This window comes from Petromyzon marinus, chromosome 73 (genome assembly GCF_048934315.1).
Source record: "Petromyzon marinus isolate PM22_M1 ecotype Great Lakes invasive population chromosome 73, UKy_Petmar_22M1.pri1.0, whole genome shotgun sequence".
NCBI classification, from domain to species: domain Eukaryota; kingdom Metazoa; phylum Chordata; class Hyperoartia; order Petromyzontiformes; family Petromyzontidae; genus Petromyzon; species Petromyzon marinus.
This window is the reverse complement of record NC_133739.1, coordinates 6026894-6045322: the sequence shown is the minus strand read 5'-3', so window position 1 is coordinate 6045322 and position 18429 is coordinate 6026894.

Here is an 18429-nt window from a genome sequence, read left to right as displayed (position 1 = left end):
CCACTAGTCCCTGGGGTGCTCCAATAGTGCTGGTCAAAAAGCACGATGGCAGTCTCCGTTTTTGCGTTGATTTTCGGCGCCTAAATAAAATCTCGGTAGCGGACGCCTACCCTCTCCCTCGTATGGACGAGTCATTGGATGCCCTGGCAGGGGCGCACTATTTCTCTACCTTGGACCTTCTGTCGGGGTTTTGGCAACTCCCCCTCGACGAATCGTCAAAACCTAAGACTGCTTTTCGGACACCACAGGGCCTTTTCGAGTTTAATAGATTGCCCATGGGTCTCCACTCGGCCCCAGCGACGTTCCAGAGGCTCATGGAGCTGGTCCTCGCTGGGCTCCAGTGGGACTCATGTCTCATTTATCTTGATGATGTCATCGTCTTTAGCCGCACGTTGGGCGAACACATCGAACGGTTGCGTGCTGTCTTCTTGAAAATGCGGGCCGCTAACTTGAAATTCAAGCCGCAGAAGTGTCACCTTCTGCGTGAGTCTGTGCGCTATCTGGGCCACATAGTTAGCCGCTCGGGCATTTCTACCGACCCTGAAAAAAACAAATGTGTTCAACATTGGCCGACCCCTACATCTGCGGGCGATGTTAGTAGTTTTATTGGTTTTGTGTCGTACTACCGGCGGTTTGTTGCTGGCTTCACGACGATTGCCAAGCCGCTCCACGCCCTTACGTCAAAAGGGGTGGCGTTTCATTGGGGGGACGTAGAACAGGCTGCGTTCGACTCCTTGCGGAACGCGCTCGTGACGGCACCGTCCCTTGCGTACCCCGATTTTTCCGTGCCATTCGTGTTGGACACCGACGCTAGCAATACGGGGATTGGGGGTGTTCTGTCCCAAAAAGTTGATGGCATTGAAAGGGTTGTTGCCTATGGTAGCAGAGTCTTGTCTCTTGCTGAACAAAGATACTGTGTGACCAGACGTGAGCTGCTGGCCATTGTTTTTTTTATTCAGCAATACAGGCCGTACCTGTATGGTCAGCATTTTACCGTGCGATCTGACCATTCGGCGTTACAGTACGCTCTGCGGGTTGACCAACTGTCCGGGCAGCTTTCTCGGTGGCTCGAAGTCCTTCAGGACTACGATTTCAATGTCACTTACCGTAGGGGTGCACAACACACGAATGCCGATGCGTTGTCTCGCCTTCCGCCGGCTCAAAAATGTGCGTGTTTTTTGGGCTCGGGCCGTTGTAAGCCACCACTGCCTGCGCAGGTCGCGCCTCTCACAACGGTGTCAGCCGCACTTCCCGCCGCCTCAGCGCCGATGTTGGATCATGCAGATCCAATGGCCAGTGACGATTTGCTGGGGCTAACTTTGGCCGAATGGGGTCGGCACCAGGGCGAGGACATGTCGTTATTGAGGTTGCGTCGCCACGCGAATAATGCGGTTCCAAGACAGGGCAAATTTAATTCATTTGTCATGAAGCGCGGCTTGTTGATGCATTGGGATGCTGACTTGTGTCAACATAAAATCGTTGTGCCATCCGCCTTGCGATGCAAGGCCGTATGGGGGCCGCATGAGCGTTTATTGCACCTGGGTGTTCATAAGACCATTGGGTTGTTGCGGTTGCAATTTTTCTGGCCGGGCATGCTGCGCGACGTCACTGACATTTTGCTGGGATGCACCCATTGTGCGCAACGTAAACCGCCGGCTAAACCGGCATGCCCACCCCTGCAACCCATTTCGGTCTCTCGTATAAATGAGTTGGTGGCTCTCGATATTTTGGGCCCTTTTCCTACTACGCCACGGGGTAATAAGTACCTTCTGGTTGGGGTAGAGTATTTTACACGGTGGCCTATGGCCTGGGCCCTCCCCAACCAGTCGGCGGCGGCCGTTGTGGACGCCTTTGTTCAAGGCTACGTCCTGGACAAGGGCGCACCAGAACGGTTGCTGACCGATCAGGGAAGAAATTTTTCAGGAGCCTTGCTGACTGATGTGTGCCGCCTGTTGGGCACTAAGAAAGTGCGCACTTCGCCCTACCATCCCCAGACCGACGGCATGGTGGAGCGCCTTCATAGAACTCTCACCGCTATGTTATGCCATCAGGTCGATGAATCCCACCTCGATTGGGACTTGCAGGTTCCGGGGGTCCTCGCCGCATACCGTATGGCACCTCACGCGGCGACGGGATTTTCCCCGTTCTTTCTAATGTACGGCAGGGATGCCTTTCCTCCCGCCGACGTTCGGCTGGAAATCGAACAGCCACCGCAAAAGTCAAAGCTCGTTGACCACTTGCGATTCAACCTCCGTAAGTTGGCCGAGGCACGGGAGGCCGCCATTGAAAATTCGGCTTCCCGCCAACGGGCGAATTTGCGACTGCGGGACCCTCGGTCGTACACGCATCGGTGGGCACCGGGAGACAGGGCATGGCTCCACTGCCCCCAGGTGCCGGTGTCCACGTCGGCCAAACTCCTCAGACCATGGCGAGGCCCGGTTGAGGTAGTGGAAGTCCTGCGTCCCCAATGTGTTAAAATTAGCTGGGGACGGCGTCGCTGGTGCGTTCACCCCTCTCGGTTAAAACCCTTCGTCACGCCACGCGTCCCTCCACAACACACACGACATGGGGGCCGAGTGTGCGACGCGTCCGACGAGCCGGATGTTGCCCCATTGGTGCCTAACCCACAGCGCAGGCGTGTCATTCCTCCTGCAGATGACGCGGGAGTGACGGCTCCATGCAGGCCACGTTCGGCCTCAATGGACCGTGGAGCAGCAGGTGTCCCCGTGGAGATGCCTAAAGGCCCACCGGATGCTCTGGCTCATCCTCCTCCTTCCCTTGTGCCGCCGACAAAGCCTGCCATCCCCTACGATGGCCCCGCGAAACGCACGCGCGCGAAATCTCGCCGGTTGTTATAATGTTTTTTTGGCATGTCTAGTGCCTTGTACATACGTTATGTTGTTAAGGGGGGTATTTATAGGGGTTTAATTGTTCTTGTTGTTCGTGAGGCACACTCACAATTCTTCTACCATTGGTAATTTCGGAAGTTTCCCATTGTTGCAGCCGGGACGGCTGGAGCTTCCGAAGGAGGGGGTGATGTAGAGGTGTTAACTACGCGCTGTTGCGTAACCTGCGTTGCCACCAGGGCGGTGCAGCATTACCCCTGGGTACAACGGTTGGGGTCAGTCGAGGTGAAACGGATCGTGGCCAGGGTTTGGGGCGAACCAATCAGACAGTTCCACGTGGGAATGTGTGATTGGTTCTGCCTGGCCACGAAGGGGTATAAGACGGGTGACCCAACGGACCTCGTGGAGTTCTCTCCCTGCACGAAGACAGAAGACTGGGCTGAAGCCTAGCTAGGACCCTGGACCAGCCTCCCAGCCCTTCTAAGAGCTAAGGCTCGGCATACCCAGTGGTCAGGACCCACCGGGCCAGCGGTGGGTCAGATAGCCTCCCCTAGGTCCTAGCCGGAGGACTAGGATAGCGGTAGACGTGTGAGTCCCGCCAAGTCCGGAGGTTGTACCTCCTTAGGTATCAAGGAGGTTAGCGGTAGACGTGTGAGTCCCGCCAAGTCCGGAGGCTGTACCTCCCTAGGGTATCGGGTGAGGGGACCGAATATCCCTCTGTGTGTGTTAAGCGATGTATAAGGAAATAATACAATAAACAGAGTGTGCCTCCTAAAGAAGTCTGCTCGTCCTTACAACACTACACAGGTACAGGGTGGGACGGAGTGGATCATCGCATACGCCAGGCGGACCCTGAGTGGGGCTGAGCTGAATTATTGCGTGACCCGTCAAGAACTGTATGCCGTGATCTTCACGTGTAAACAGTTCCGATCGTATTTGTATGGCATGAAATGTCAGGTGCGCACCGACCATTATGCCCTGCAGTTTCTCCTTACATTCAAGGAACCGCGGGGGCAGATGGCCCGATGGCTGGCGCAGCTGCAGGAGTACAACCTGCAAATAGAGTACCGAGCCTGGCGTGCGCACGCAATCGCGGACGCCTTGTCAAGTCGCCCCGCGGTGTGCGCCGAGACAAGGGTGGAGGAAGTCTGCCCGTGCTTCACGGGGGGCCATTGCCGGCAGGTGGTGGGCCCCCAGGAGCGCACCGAGTCTAACCCCCCCCCCCCCCCCGGTGAGAGACAGTGCAGTATGCGCAACAGAGACCCCGGCAGGGGGAACCAGGGACCCGGTGGACAACTCGACGGGCATGGAGCCCACACCCTGGGGCCCGACGTGTCGCCCAACCCCACCCGATCGGATCCAGGAGGACGTCGGCTGCGCCTTCCCGGGCCTGGACGACGAGCAGCTGAGACGGACCCAGCTGCGGGATCCAGATCTGGCAGCGGTGGAGACGGCCCTACGGTAGAAGAAGGATGTCCTACCGGGACCCTGGAGTGGTTTGTATGCCTGGTTGTGCGTGCAGAACGGGGTAGTATGGGAAATAACTGAAGCCGGCCAGCCGGGATGCAACTGCGTTCCCGCTCAGGTGCGGCCACAGCTGCTAAGTCTTGTACACGACCACCCGCTCGGGGGCCATGACGGGGAGCATCGCACTCGGGAAACCCTGCGTCACCAGTATCTCTGGCCCAAGTTGTCACAAGACGTGGCCACCTGGGTGCAGGGCTGCCGCGCGTGTCAGCAATGCGGGCCGAAACCGGCGCGCTATCAGGTACCCCTGAGACCGTTCCACGTCAGCCGGACGAACCAGCTAGTTGGGATCGACCTGCAGGGACCATTCTGCGATTCCACCGGGGCAACCGGTATGTTCTCGTAGCGGTGGAGTACTTCACACGCTATCCTGTAGCGGTGGCCATCCCCGAAAAGACAGCCCTGGTAGTGGCCCGAGCGTTCGTTGAACACTACGCACTTAAGCATGGGATCCCCGAGCGACTCATTACTGATCAAGGTAGTGAGATCGAGGCAGAGCTATTCCATGCGCTGTGCCGGGAGTTCGGAATCCAGAAGGACCGAACTACGGCGTATCACTCCCAGGCAAATGGGATGGTAGAGAGGATGAACCAGACCCTAGCCAGGAAGCTTAAATGCATGGCGGCCGCGAATCAACAGGACTGGGACGAACATCTTCGCTACGCTCTGTTCGCCTACGCCACCATGGTACACACATCTACGGGACAGACCCCGTTACTAATGATGTTTGGTCGAAAGTCTCACCTGCCTACAGATCTGCTGTTCGGTGTCCCTCCGCCGCAACGGGAGGAAGGGAGCTGCCCCATGGACCACCTGATGGAGACCCTACGAGAAGCTAGGGTCCGGGCCTGCCCGCAAGGCGAGACCGCACACCAGCGGCAGGAGTGGAGCGCCCGACCCCGAATGGAACCCCCCTTCTACTCGGCGGGCTCTAAGGTGTGGCTTGCACACCCCTCGCGTCGGGGCCGGACAGGTGGGGACGTTAACCACTTACTGGCGGGGACCCTGGATGGTGGGGCGACAGATCTCCCCCTGGACGGTACTGATTCAAGGGGGAGAGAGGGTCCGGGAGATGGTAGTCAATGTCCGGCGACTGAAACCATGGAGGGCGACCCCAGCGAGGGAGAACCCCAGTTTCTACAACGGAGTCCATAGATAATATTATAGTGCTTAAATACCATTATTATTGCACGCCCGGGGGGATGGGTGTGGGAGTAGTGGCCCAGCCTGCCAACGTGTTACCTCCCCTGCCTCGGCAATGTAGGCCAGGACGGGTGCTCCGCACCGGCCTAGGCCTGACCAAGCCTAGGGTAAGTACAAATTTCCTTGCTTCTTACGCTAAGAACTCAGGTTCATTCTTTACTATTATTAAACAAATACGTTGCCAGATATTACAATAATAATTTTTGTGTGCCCATAGGAACTCTGGCTCATTGCTGACTATTATGAAACTTATAAGTTGCCACAAATTACAAAAATTATGTTTGTGTGCAGATAAGAACTCGGGTTCATTGTTTACTATTATGAAACAAATACGTTGCCAGATATTACAATGATGTTTGTGTGCACAAAACAAAATTTTCATTATTAGCTTGATAAATATTCCCTTTTTTAGCTGTGCTTTTATCACGCTGCGACGGTGTATTGTCAGTCTATCATGTGCTCTGCTGCTTGCTGAATAATTAACGTCAGTGCACTGCCACTCTATTATCTACACTGCTAATATTCCTTTTGACCATTATGAGTGTATGCCAGTCTATAATCTGTTGCCTGCTTCTTTACCTCACTCAGTGTACTCCCAGCCTTTCATGTCCACTGTATTCTGCTTTTTCAGCTGCTGCCTGAATTGGCTGCTTTTTATGTCAACTGTAGCAATGCTTATGTCATTGAGTCGGCGTACTGGCAGTCTATAATCTAAACTGTAGCCTGCTTCTCAACTTACCTGTGCGTAATGCTGCTCTTTAATTTACACTGCTTTCTGCTTATTTCTTCAATGCATTTCCATTGTTTCCATTGCTCATGTCACGCTATTTACTCATACGGAGTACTGCGATACTCAGAGCTGTGCCATCATCGGGGATTGCTGTGCACGTCGATGTGTGTGTGTGCGAGTCGATGTGTGTGGGTTTGAGTCCATATGTGTGCGCGTTTAGGTCCATGCGTGTGTTTAAGTCCATCTATGTGTCTGTCTTTTACGATTGGACAACGCTGATGTGTGTGTGTACGTCCAAGTGTTTGTGTGTCAGTCCAAGTGTGCGTGTCAGTCCATTTGTGTGTTTATCAGTCGCTGTGTATGTGTTAATCCATGTGTGTGTATCTAAAGTAGATGTCTGTGTGACACAGTTCATATGTATATGTGTGTGTAGGGCAATGTGTGTGTCAGTCTATGTGTGTGTGTGTAAGTCCATGTGTGTGTGTCTTAGTTGATATGTGTGTGTGTAAGTACATATGTATGTTTACGTCAATCTGTTCTTGAGTCCACGTATATCTGTGTGTGAGTCGATGTGTGTGTTTGTGTCGCTGTATGTGTCTACGTCCATAGATGTGTGTAACTCCATGTGTGTGTATCTAAAGTGGATGTCTATGCGTGTGTGAGTCCATATGTGTGTGTGTGCAAGTCCATGTGTTTGTGTGTGCAAGTCGATTTGTCTGTGTGTGTCAGTATATGGACATGTGTGTTAGTCGTTTGTGTCCGTGGCTCCATGTGAGTCCGTGTAAGTCCATTTCTTCGCGTGTCTGTAGGTCCATGTGTGCGTGTGAGTGAATGTGTGTGCTTTATTGACCTGGTCAAGGCCTATGATACCATCAGTAGGCCTGGCCTCTGGGTTGTTCTTCATACTTTCGGAGTCCCTCAGCCTTTGCTCAAGATCTTTAAGGACCTTCATGATGGTGAGTGGTTCCGCGTCAAACTACGTGGCCGTCAGTCAGAGCCATTCCTTCTACACCTTGGGGTGCGACAGGGATGTCCTCTGGCTCCCACATTATTTAACATATATTTTGACCACGTAGTTCGTGAAGACTTCAATGGCTGTACCGGAGGAATTACCATATGGTACATATACAATGGGAGGCTGATCGATACCCGGGTACGGTCAAGGGATGGCTCCCTATTGATCAACCATGTAATGTATGCCGATGCTCTGGTGAATCCTGCTCACTCAGAGGAGGACTTGGAGGAACTGCTGCTGAACCTGGAGCTTGGCACTAAGAGGTGGGGCCTTACCATCAGCCAAATCAAATCTAAGCACCTGGCTGGGTATTTTGTACCATCGGACAATACACCCCCACAACTCACAATTTCTGATGCGCTAGTTGTGGAGAGATTGGAGATATTCCCATACCTGGCCAGTGTGCTCATGACCAGCTCCGGTTTAACACCAGAGCTCTCACTCCAAATCAGCTGAGCGCCATTATCTTTTCATCAGCTGCGCTACACTGTGTGGAAGCTACCTGGTCTCTCGCTCCGCATGAAGCTCCAGGTCTTCCCTGCCACGGTAATCCTCTACCTTCTGTACGCTTGCGAAACGTGCACCCACCTAATGGAACATCTTCGCCGATTGGAAACATTTAGGCTGGCCTTCTAACGATCCACCCTGGGTTTAACCATATGTGTGTGTGTGTGTGCGTCTAAGTCGATGTGTTTCTATGTGTGTGGGTCGATGTCTGTGTGTAAGTCCATGTGTGTGACTGCCTTTTTCGCCCGGGCAATGGCGGGTACTTCCCGCAAGAATTTAATACTTTTTTGGTGTTCTTGTACTCTCGTGCTGATCATTTGTCCTTTTTGTCCAACATAGCATTTGCCACACGTGCAATTAATCCGGTACACACCTTCTGTTGACAGCATCGGTAATACATCTTTCGTACAAGATATTAATTTATGTATTATATGTACTATGCCAAATATGATTCAGATGCTTTTTTTTCTACAACCACCTGGCTAGTTTACCAATTACTCCTGCAATGTACGGTATTTTAATAGTTTTAATTACTTGGTCAGATTCGACGGTCATGTTATTTGATTTGATTTGCCATTCAGTGCCCTGTTGATTTGTGTATCATTGTAACCGTTCAATTGCAGAGCTTCTTTAACATGGTTAATTTCACTTCCTCGACTGTCACCATTTGACACTTTCTTAGCCCGATGTCTGAGTATCTTGATGAGAGAATTTCTGTGCAGGATGATGGTGGGACTGCATTAATTAAATTAACACTCCAGAGTTTTGCAGTTCAACTTTCACTGATTGTTCAACACTCAGGGGTCATTTAATTATGCACTTGTTTATCAGTCATCAGATTTAACAAACCTAAAATGTGGAAGATCACTACTCCATCGCTACAGCTATTGAGAGAGCCATGCCTTAATCTCGACGCAATGACTATTGCAGAAGACTGCACAAGAGCAACACCTTAGTACCTAAAATCCAATAAAAGTTGTTTCATGGCAAATCCTGCATTTTTATAGAAACGAATTGAAAAACCATTGCATAGTTAATGATACATCTACTGGCACAGTGCAACTGCAGATCAAGTGTAATGCCTTCACTATTACAGGGGTGACCTTGCAGGGTTGAGAATAGATCACTATTCCATCACCGACGAGACATCTGGTAAATGCATTACCAATTTGCAGCATTAAAAACATTCTTTGCAAGATTGTGCCATGTCCGTCCAGTGCTCGCTGAGCAGAATTGGCTTCCGGTTGCCCAACGAATACACTAGAATGTCGCACTCATTACACACAAGGTGCTTGCCACAAATGTACCACAAAACCTAGCTGATCTCGTCAAGGAGCATAAACGATGACGAAAAATGAGGTCCTCCTTGCAGCAGTTTTGGCTAACCATTGAACAAAGACGGTCACTGTATCATGCGGCACTTTTAGACGAGCTTCTGCGGATGTCTGGGAACGCTCTTCATTCCTATGTTAGGAAGCCACTGCAGCTATACACTTTTAAAGATAAAATGAAAACGAATTTCTTTAGACCAGATGTTTCTGTTTAGTTTGTTGTCCTTGCCCCGCGCCTCTGATTAGCAGTTGGCTACGTACGGTGTGAAAGAAGCTCACCATACACACAGACACGTGTTTAATACCGAGTATACTGTACGACTAAGTGCACACGGTAGCAAGAGCGCACTTTATGAATGGAATCAGTCATTATTCACGAATGTGGGTAATTAAGTAAACAGCCAAAGAGTGTAGAAGCAGTGGCAAAGGTGGCTAGGCACCACACTGCTCTACGACCCGGGCGCACATGAGTTCAATCCTGGCCATGGCCACAACAATATACAATGGCGAGCGATGTCAGGGCTTGTTGCCCGCTGCCTTTACCGACCCGCACCGAGCACCCGTGGTGGCATGTGGTTAAATAACCCCCATGCTGGGGAGGCCTTCATGCAGCAGTGGATTGGCCATGGGCTGTACAGTATTATTACTTTTTCGCAAATAGCCATTGTAACCGTTCATTTGCAGCGCTTCTTTAACATGTTTAATTTCACTTCTCAGATAACTGATAAACTCGCCAGATGTTTGTAAAAACAAAACATCCGAGTCAGATTTGGCACGGTACATAACATACAGAATTTTATATCTGTTACAAAAGATGTATTGCTGAAGCTGTGCACGTGATTAACTGCACGTGTTGTAAATGTTGTTTGGCAAACAGGCCGAATGATCAGCACAAGACTAAAAGAACATCAGAAAAATATTAAATTCTCCCAAATGCAACTGTCAGCAGTAGCAGAACACGCGTGCTAACAATGACACTCAATTCATTGTGATGTTGAAGTTTTGTGCAAAACTAGCTACTACTGGCCAAGACGAATTAGATTATCTATCGAAACTTAAATAAATCAAACTAACTTTAACCGTTCGGATAGCTACCGTCTTAGTGCTGCGTAGAAGCGAACCAACAAGTAATACATTATTTAAATGTATGCCTACAAAGGGCAGCATACTTCAATAGGGATTATCGTTGGTAGGACTATTTTAATAAACACTAGACAGGAAGGACAAGTTCAAAGGGCTCGCATAATGCACATGCATAATGTACGTTGCCTCAGTAATCCCCCCCCCTCCCCACATTGTGCAAGAGCACAGAAGGGTGGTCAACACAACTACGCCTCTATATAAGGAACGAAACAGTAAGACTTCACAAATCTGGCTGTCGCCTGATGAAGCTAGTTGTAATTACTGGCGAAACGTCGTACTCAAATTGTAAATGCTGTGGCTTGGCTCTCCAACACACCTGTGGGTGTTCTAGTGACGAATTGGCATGTTCTGTTTACGTGACAACCCTTACGAGTTGGCTGTGTCGGGTGGTGGCGGGTTTTAGCAACACATATTTACGCGATCTAACCCAAAAAACCTAAATTATGAATAAAGAATTAAATGAAAAATGTTAAGTATTTAATTACGTCAATGTATACAATTATCCCAATGTATGTAATTATGAAAATTATTCAAAATTAAAAAAATATTCAAAAGTGTGTGTTCAAATTCCTTGAGTGTAAGTGTAATGTGATCAATCTTATGTGTGGTTAAATGTGTGTAAAATATTACGTGAAAATGTATGTACATCATCTATGTGTGTGTGTGTGTGTGCTTGTATCGGAGTATTATTAATGTGTGTGTTAGTTTGTATAAGGGTTAATATGTGTGCGTATGGTTATGTGTATTATTATTATTATTGGCTCGGCTTCGTGGTCTAGAGGTGTATTCTGTGTGTATGGTTATTAATGATTGATGTGTGTGTGATGTGATGCTCGGCTTCGTCGTCTAGTGGCGTATCGTGTATGTGTGAGGGTGTGTGTGATGCTTAGCTTTGTTGTCGAGGGGTGTATTGCCAATCGTGATAATGCAATGATTCTCGTCTAAACATTTCCTGATTATGATTTTCGCTTAAACATTTACTAGTTTAGTGTAATTATGTCCGGTCTCAGGATTCAGATCTCGCCACAGGATATAGTTCTCCTAAGTAAGATAATGATGCATGAACTTAGGAAGGAACCACTCAGACTCTTCTGTGTTAAGCAACTTGAATATATATTTAAAAAACTCTAATATGTGAACACACTTATGATCGGAATTACCACAACGATACTCTAGCTTATATCCTACTCATATATCCGTAGATGAAACCCCAATGGTTAGGTTGTTAAACTGAGCAATAGAACAACAGGCTAACTCCTCGTAGTAGCGCGACAATACACGACGATAGAAAAGTCCTTAAAAATGACAATATGCATACGGAACCATGCTCAAGAAACATGTGCCCAATTGGTAAGATTATGCAATTAAAATAAATATCCCGAAATAATAGTGTACATGCGAGTGCGTAGGTTTGGCTAATAGATGCTTATCAAATGGCTAGTGGCCATCAATGAATTCACTGCTATGATTTTGAATTAAAAGAAATATCTCAAAAAATAATATTCATGCGATTGTGTAGATTCATGACGTAGATGCGTATAAATGTTTAGTGTGACATCAATAAATTAATTCGTAAAATTACGTGATGTAAATAAAACGTATCACAAATACTTCTAAACGACCGTATTCATGCAACTCAAGGGACAGAACAATGCTTTTCATGACCAGCTAATTAACTCACCGCCTTGGAATGGTAACCCTTTTCGAAGCAAAAAAAGCTCTTGGAACAATCTTTTTCGTACCGAAATGCGCATTGTATGTGTTGGAGGGCAGTCGCCATGAGGTCTGATAATTATAGTGGGCACTATGCACTGGCTGAGCCAGTGGGGGAGGGGGGAGGCGGGTGGGGTGGCCCGTGCACCCCAATGAATCAATCGAAATCCCTAATTTCGATCGCATCATTGGGGTTTATTTATAATATATCGGCATTTTGCGCCCCCCAATACCACTGTGTTGCATACTATTACAGTGAGGGAAAAAAGTATTTGATCTCCTGCCGATTTTGTATGTTTGCCCACTGACAAATAAATTATCAGTCTATAAATTTTAATGATAGGTTTATTTGAACAGTGTGAGACAATAACAACAACAAAGTCCAGAGAAACGCATGTCAAAAATGTTATAAATTGATTTGCATTTTAATGAGGGAAAAAAGTTTTTTACCCCTCTGCAAAACATGACTTAGTCCTTGATGGCTAAACCCTTGTTGGCAATCACAGAGGTCAGACGTTTCTTGTAGTTGGCCACCAGGTTTGCACACATCTCAGGAGGGATTTTGTCCCACTCCTCTTTGCAGATCTTCTCCAAGTCATTAAGGTTTCGAGGCGGACGCTTGGCAACTCGAACCTTCAGCTCACTCCACAGATTTTCTATGGGATTAAGGTCTGGAGACTGGCTAGGCCACTCCAGGATCTTAATGTGCTTCTTCTTGAGCCACTCTTTTGTTGCCTTGGCCGTGTGTTTTGGGTCATTGTCATGCTGGAATACCCATCCACGACCCATTTTCAATGCCCTGGCTGAGGGAAGGAGGTTCTTACCCAACATTTGACGGTACATGGCCCCGTCCATCGTCCCTTTGATGCGGTGAAGTTGTCCTGTCCCCTTAGCAGAAAAACACCCCCAAAGCATGTTTCAACCTCTATGTTTGACGGTGGAGATGGTGTTCTTGGGGTCATAGGCAGCATTCCTCCTCCTCCAAACACGGCAAGTTGAGTTGATGCCAAAGAGCTCCATTTTGGTCTCATCCGACCACAACACTTTCACCAAGTTGTCCTTTGAATCATTCAGATGTTCATTGGCAAACTTCAGACGGCATGTATATGTGCTTTCTTGAGCAGGGGGACCTTGCGGGCGCTGCAGGATTTCAGTCCTTCACGGCGTAGTATGTTACCAATTGTTTTCTTGGTGACTATGGTCCCAGCTGCCTTGATATCATTGACAAGATCCTCCCGTGTAGTTCTGGGCTGATTCCTCACCGTTCTCATGATCATTGCAACTCCACGAGGTGAGATCTTGCATGGAGCCCCAGGCCGAGGGATATTGACAATTATTTTGTGTTTCTTCCATTTGCGAATAATAGCACCAACTGTTGTCACCTTCTCACCAATGTTGTATATGTGGGTGTGTGAAAATTAGATGAAAATGATGAAAATTAAAAAAAAATGAAATTTGCACAATTGATTTATGCACATAAATTATGCTAATTCGAGAGATAAGCATGTTAATTTATGCAAGTGGGCGTGGTTATGATAATGCGATTCCTTATGATAATTAGGTTCAGCCTCGGTGACGAGAGTTGGTTATTAATTGGAACAACGCAATTAGCCGTATGCAGTTGATTAGGTATTGTGAGCGTGAATGAGTGAGAGTCAACTCGACTTGTTATTTAATTCCGTATTATCTTCGAATTAACGTTTATTGATTATGTGATGGATTATGGATTAGTGTGCTTATGATAGGTCCGCAGGATTCAGATCTCATTCGCAGAACAATTGTATGCAGAATCACGGAAAGAATCACACACAACCTTTATGCTTTAATCAATTTTATTTTCTAGCTAAACTTAAATTTTTGATTAATATGAGAACTCTCAAATATCGGGATTTCAACATAGCATTAACATGATACACATCAAGATTGCGCTGTTTCACTTCGATAACGGCACCTGTAGTTAATTCCCGACGCGTAACGCAATTGATCGGTTGTTGAGAGAGAGATTAAACATGCATAAATATTCCATCAAACCTTAACTCTATTATATGCAAATTCGTATACTTGAATTGTTACACGACACGGCATTCGATCATTGATCATATGCGACCCTTAATGCAATTCTTGTCACGTTGTTAACCAGTAGGACGATTGATTATTATGCAACTCAATGACATCTGAAAAGACACTCAAACCATTATTATTTCTAAAGGCACAAATATGCGTTCATAGATCCGTCATTTCATTCATGGATACCATCAAGATTATGCAGAGGGAAAAAAATAATAACTCAATACTTCTAAAAAGACCTTATCAACGTAATTCAATGGGTGGCGATGTTTCCCTTTGAGATCCTTATCAGCTAATAGTTGACACATTTAGCATGAGTCTTCTTGTATGTTTTAATATGAGTGTTGTTGATTTCTTGCGTTAAGCAAACGCCTAGGTTGACATTCCTTGTAACAAAAAAACAATGTTTGTGCGTTGTGTAGCGGTGGGGGAGTGAGGTGGGGAGTGCGGGGGAGGGGTGGGGCATACGAACGGGCTGCCACAGTTTCTGTGCACCGCTGGCTGGATGAGTCAGCACGATACTCGCCGTCGTTGCACGATGATGGGTGTCGAGTGCGGGCCTGTTGCCCTCTCAGCGCTGGTGCTGATGGCGCGCGCTCCCTCTCCTTGATGATGCGCGAACGCGCCGTGCTGGTTCGCTGACAGCAGTTCTCTCCACTGCTGGATGAGCTGCGCCGGCGCGCGCACTTTCCGCTGCTAAATCGAGCCACGTCGCACGCGCTCTCTCTGTGGAGCTGCTGACACTTCGTTGGCGGCTGGCCAAGCTTTTTCTTCTGTTGAGTGAGTTGAGTCGCACGTGCTCTCTCTGTTGAAGTGCGCGAACGTGACCGTGCTGGTTCGCTGACAGCAGGTTTCCTCCACTGCTGTATGACTCAAGTCGCACGCACTTGCTTGTCGGTGCTGTAAGCAGGCTCTCTCCACTGCTGTATGTTCTCGTTTGAGGCGTCGGCATGGCTGCTCGTGCTGGCAGATACAGGCTCTTTCCGCTGCTGTATGGCTGGCACTTGATGTAGGAATAAAGTTTGGAGTGATACTTTGTTCCCTGCCTAGACTCACTTTCATTGATACATCACGACTCAGCGATCCTCCCTACTCAGCGAGGCTCGGCGCCAGCCGTTCATGCGACTGCTTTACTGCTGGACTGACTTCTTGCCGTTGATCCGTCTCGACTGCCTTGACTGACTTGACTTAGCCGTTATATTAAAAAATACTCTACGCTCTGTGCAGTGAAAGGGGTGGGGGGGGGCGTGGTCTGTGTGTGTGTGTTTGTGTGTCTGTGTTTTACAATTATGGAGGGGAGGAGGGGGCGACCCTTCCCTTGACTGGTTTATTACTGTTTATTGCTCATCTCATGGATTTTCTGGTTTAATGGCCCTGTAACGATGGGCATCTGGTTTTCGTGTGTGGCTGGCTTACGTGTTTTATTAATTATTTGTTTTTGTCACTTAAAAAAAAGAATGATATATATATAACGGCAAATATTATTGTTAATCTTAATTTTGGTAAAGGCTCGATATCCAACACCAAGCTGCTTAGCAATGGTCTTGTAGCCCATTCCACCCTTGTGTAGGTCTACAATCTTGTCCCTGATATACTTGGAGAGCTCTTTGGTCTTGGCCATGGTGGAGAGTATGGAATCTGATTGATTGATTGCTTCTGTGGACAGGTGCCTTTTATACAGGTAACAAGCTGAGATTAGGAGAACTCCCTTTAAGAGTGTGCTCCTAATCTCAGCTCGCTACCTATATAAAAGACACCTGGGAGGCAGAAATCTTTCCGATTGAGAGGGGGTCAAAAACTTATTTTCCTCATTAAAATGCAAATCAATTTATAACATTTTTTGTTGTTGCGGTAGACGGTGTGTCCTGACCACTGGATACGCCGAGCATTAGCCCTCAGAAGGGCTGGAAAGCTGGTCCAGGGTCCTAGATAGTCTTCAGCCTGGGCATTGGTCGTCGTGTAGGGAGATAATTCCCTGAGCTCTGCGCGGTCACCCTTATACTCGTTTGTGGCCAGGTATAACCAATCCCACATTCCCACGTGGAACTGTCTGATTGGTTCTCCCCAAACTGCCTACGATCCACTTCACCTCGTCTGACCCCAAACGTTATGTACACCGAGGTAACGCTGCACTGCCCCTTGATACCTGGTGGCAATGCAGGTTACCGAACAGTTTGTAGTTAACACCTCTACATATATATGGAAATTTATTACATTAAAAAAGGCAATATCACTCTTAATATAAATTCTTGGAAAAGGCAATTATACAACATCACTCTCATCATCGCCGTATCGTTGTCACGGTATCACTGCTGTATCGTTATCATGGTATCATCATCGTCGTATCGTTGTCACGGTATCATCATCACCGTATTGTTGTCACGGTACCACTGCTGTATCGTTATGATATCATTATTGCCGTATTGTTGTCACAGTATCATCATCGCCGTATCGTTGTCATGGTATCATCATCGCCGTATTTTTGTCACGGTTTCACTGCTGCATCGTTATCATGGTATCATAATTTCCGTATCCTTGTCATGGTATCATAATCATCGTATCGTCATCACGATATCATCATTGCTGTATTGTTGTCACGGCTTTCATCATCACTGTATCGTCGTAACGGATTCATCATCATTACCATTATATCGTCATGGTATCATTGCCATATCATTGTCCCGGTGTCATCGCCATCTCGTCATCACGGTACATCATAGCTGGATCGTCGTCACGGTATCATCATCACCATATTGTCATGGCACTATGATCAGCTCTGTATTGTTTTCACAGTATCATTATTGCTATATCGTCGTCACGGTATCATCAACGTTATTAACTTATAATCATCATTGCCATATTGTCGTCACAGTATCATCGCAGCATAGTCATGGTATTATCATTGCCAAATTGTAGTCCTTGTATCATCATTGCCGAATCGTCATCAGGGTATAAGCATCGCCATATTGTCGTCACGGTATCTCTATCGCCGTATCATCATCACAATATCATCATCATCATCATCGCTGTATCATCGTCCGGGAATCATCATTGCCGTATCGCCGTCACAGTATCATCATCGCTGTATCATCATTGTGCTACGATCATATGCATATCGTCATCACAGTATCATCATTGCTGTATCGTCATGGTATCATCATCGCCGTATCTTTGTCGCCGTATCATTATCACGGTATCATCGCCGTATAGTCACGGTATCATCATCGTCATATTTGTGGTCCTGGTATTATCATTGCCGAATCGTCATCACAGTATTCTCATCGCTGTATTATCGTCATGCTATCACTATCGCCGTATCATTGCCATGGTTTCATCATTGCCGTATCTTTGTTACGGTACCATCATTGCCGTACCATAGTCGCACTATCATTCTCGCCGTATCATTGTTGTCGTGGTGAATCTTAGCCGTAGCTGCCCGACATGGTGATGCAGAAGAGGCTGCTGGGGATGCAATCATCGCCCCACTTGAAAATGAGGATGGAGTTTCCCATCTTCGTCACCGTGTAGGTGACGTTGTAGATGACGTTGCCCGTGTGCTTCATGGCGTGCGGGGTCCGTTCACCCCCATCATCAGCATGTCGGTGCCTGTTGGAAGCAGTGGGGGGGGGGAGAGTGGTGGTGCAGTGGTTCACGTGCTGCGCTACAAACCCGGCAACCTGATACTCCGATATCTGAGCCGGACCTGTGCCTTCCCTAGGTTGACTCATTCTTAAATTAGTACCTGGTGTGGTGTGTAAAGCATCAGCCCTGTCGAGAAAAAGGCGGCTGAGCGTGGTGCTGGCCACCCACCCTGTCCCCTATCGGCCTTTTTAGGTGATCACGAACAGAATTTTCCCTGTCTACAGGGGGGCCTTTGTGGTTGGAAGGGGGGACTGGCATGGTGTGAGCAGGAGGGACATGAATTACTCGGTGTGAAAGGTTGGATTTAGTGACTCACATGTTGGAAAGTGTTGCAGGATACATGCGTGTGTATCCCTGGTTTTGCAGTTGACAGAGCTATATGTTATGGGTACAGCTCACTCCTAGAGAGGAGCTGTGTCTGTGTTGAAGTTCGTCTTCAGTGCAACACCGAGATATTCGAACAAGAAACGTGACAATCGCCAAGCCCACTTAAGCACCTCTCCAGGATTGAATTTATGCTGTGAATGCGAGGGTTGGCAGTAGCTCTAATCGGCGGCACACCTCGTGGCAGAGCCACCCACTGCCACCTTCACAGTGGAGATTGGTCGACATTGCGGCGTGCCATAGCAGAACCACTGACCAGAGTGTCCACCACACAGTCGTGAACCTCTATGGGAACTATGCGAGTCTGTGAGTCTCTTTATG